This window comes from Stylophora pistillata, chromosome 8 (genome assembly GCF_964205215.1).
Source record: "Stylophora pistillata chromosome 8, jaStyPist1.2, whole genome shotgun sequence".
Lineage (NCBI taxonomy): Eukaryota > Metazoa > Cnidaria > Anthozoa > Scleractinia > Pocilloporidae > Stylophora > Stylophora pistillata.
This window is the reverse complement of record NC_142526.1, coordinates 1,524,158-1,527,500: the sequence shown is the minus strand read 5'-3', so window position 1 is coordinate 1,527,500 and position 3,343 is coordinate 1,524,158.

The window sequence follows — 3,343 nt, the reverse complement described above, 5'->3', positions numbered from 1 at the left end:
TCGCTTAACGAAATAAGCTTATTTTTTTTGGAGTATTTCTGTGCAAAAATTTTTTAATTTGCTCAAATCTTTAATTTTCTATGCCCAGTCAAAATACGAAAACTCGGCCGCCATCTTGCCCCACGACCGAGTTTAAAGAAGAATGGCTCTAGCGGGTAATGTGACGTCAAATCGAGAACACGAAAGTCTGCATCTCACACATTTTCACTTGTTTGGGAAGATTGTCGTCGATATTGTCCGAAATATGCCGACTAGGTGTGTTGTATGAAGAATGTATGAAGCGCGATACCCTCTTGCAAATTTCGCACGTTGCTACATCCTTCTACAACACACTTAGTCGGCATATTTTCGGACAATTATCGACTACAACCTTTCCAAACAAGTGAAAATGTGTGAAATGCAGACTTTCGTGTTCTTGATTTGACGTCACATTACCCACTAGAGCCATTCTTCTTTAAACTCGGTCGTGGGGCAAGATGGCGGCCGATTTTCCGTATTTTGACTGGGCATAGAAAATTGAAGATTTGAGCAAATAAAAAAATTTTTGCGCAGAAATACTCAAAAAAATTAGCTTACTTCGTTAAGCGAAAAAAAATTTTTGGGTGTAGGTGCACTTTAACGTGTTGCGCAACGTTTTATATTTATAAAGGTTTGTATGGGATGTTATCGGTTTGCCTTAAAAGAGAGAAAAAAATGCCTTGTTTTGAAATAAAATGGGCTTACCTTCTTGCTTTATTGTTTTCTTTGTTGATTTCGAGCGTCTCAGGCCATTTTGAAGCGTTTTCGGCGAGTTAGCGCTATGTTGGTGTTCAACTGCTAAAAGAAAGACAAGGCCGGAAACCTATTTTAGAAGTGTCCGTCGCCCGAAGCAAATAATTCCGCCAAAAAATTACCGCCAGTCTCGATTCCTCCAGAAAATCAAAGCAGAGATGTTGCAGTTTCATTTCCATTCACTCGATTCCCAATTCCTCCCACAGATCTTTCACTAGCGATGCTTTTATCTCCAGATCGATCGGCTTTCCAATTTCGAATTTGGCTGCTTGAAACATTTGCGGCCCGTTGGCCGATCGCACAGTATGTTGGGTAACAAAAATAAGCCCGGCGAGGGTAGCCAGCGACCTGCAGTCGACAAACAAACCAGTTAGCTCCCCTGGTCCCCTCGAGAGGTTTTGTCAAGAACGCATTGTTTTGATCACACATTTCCATTCGATGTTGATTAGTCAATCAAAACAATGCGATCTTGACAAAACCTCCCGAGGGGACCAGGGGAGCTAACTGGTTTGTTTGTCGACTGCAGGTCGCTGGCTACCCTCGCCGGGCTTATTTTTGTTACCCAACATACTGTGCGATCGGCCAACGGGCCGCAAATGTTTCAAGCAGCCAAATTCGAAATTGGAAAGCCGATCGATCTGGAGATAAAAGCATCGCTAGTGAAAGATCTGTGAGAGGAATTGGGAATCGAGTGAATGGAAATGAAACTGCAACATCTCTGCTTTGATTTTCTGGAGGAATCGAGACTGGCGGTAATTTTTTGGCGGAATTATTTGCTTCGGGCGACGGACACTTCTAAAATAGGTTTCCGGCCTTGTCTTTCTTTTAGCAGTTGAACACCAACATAGCGCTAACTCGCCAAAAACGCTTCAAAATGGCCTGAGACGCTCAGAATCAACAAAGAAACAGCAAAGCAAGAAGGTAAGCCCATTTTATTTCAAAACAAGACATTTTTTTCTCTCTTTTAAGGCAAACCGATAACCTCCCATACAAACCTTTAGAAATATAAAACGTTGCGCAACACTTTAAGAGTCACGTCCGCTTTTCTAGGAGTGAGCTTGGGCTGCCTGTGTATAGGCTACAATAGTTTAGAATTCCGGAAAAGATGCTTGACCTTTTTCGGCATTGGTACCTGTTTTGGTTTTCTTTCTTAACGCTCGTTTGGTTTTCCTCGGCAAGAACTGTCGTTTGGCTTTCTTTCCTCGTCTCTGCCATTTTGATTTTGTTTTCTATGCGTTTCTCGTACTTTTGAGCGTGTGGCTTCCTCCAATTTTCTAAAAATTTGAATTTGAATTCCAAATTTGGACGACATTCGTTTTCGACATTTGTTCATATTTGTTCATATTTTCGTAGCACGAGTTGCATTTACGTTATCACGTTCGTAACAATGACTTTTGCTCGCGACTCACGTCAGTGATATCGCTTTATGCATTGATGCGATTCCACGCTTTATTCCGTCCATTTTGAATTCGTTCGTGGTCCCTGTAATCTGATTGGCTCTAATTGGTGCGATTTATTCACGAATCGCACCATTTTTCTCTCTAAATCGCATCATTTTACGCTTGACTGAGTTTTTCACATATGTCGTCAAAGTCTTTCTGTTTTATATACAAAATAAGATGTAAAAGCGTTTCCGGTTCCGCTTTTTATTTAAAGACCAGCTCAGTCCTGCATGAGCAAAATTTTTGAATTGACCAAGTCCTATATTTTGAAATCACGCATATGATTTCAGCACTCCACTGAGTTCATTTACCATTATAAATACCCTCTCTTCCGGTTGACGTATTGATCAATCGGAGCGCGTGTTTACCTTAAGCTATGCGATTCTATGCAAAATTGGGAATGTTCTATGCCAGCCGAGCAACTCCAAACTAACAAACAATTTCCGGCAACGAAACAAGGGCGTCGCGGATTAACAGAATCTACTTTTAAGTGGCTATTCTCTTTTTTCGTCTATTTTTAACATGTTTACTGTTCGACCGATTGTCGTGAGATTTAAGTTTTTTTATGGCTTAAAATAAAAACGGATTTTCACCATTACTCCTCGACTTTACGTCAAAACTGATGACAGGTAAGTTCCCTTACCTTTAAAAGTATAGAACCACTCAGCCATTTTTAGGGTGGTTTTCGAAGTCATTGCAATTAGTTCATGTTGTGAAGCTACAATTTAAATCTAAAGAAACTCCGAACCTACGCCTGAAATCTCTCCCCTGACTTACTGAAGACTAACCTGGCATATTGAGCCACTGCTTTTTGGTGAACGGTAATGAATACAAAGTAGCCTCAATTAATAACTTTAATTTAAAAAGATAACACCAGTTGAATGACAATTTGACAGGAGCCTGAAACCCCCGAAAGTGTTCGACATCTCGGCCTAATTGTTATTGACAATACAGAACATTATTTTTGTTCATGAGGATTTATTTTTTCTATTCATGGGACGCACTCGCAAAAATGTTTTGTTCGCGCATTCCTCACACACAACTTCATCTATCGTTTAAAACAAAGAGAAATTGATTGCAGAGATATAGAAAAAGGAACCGTTAATAACCGATGTCTTTGGCTATAGCTT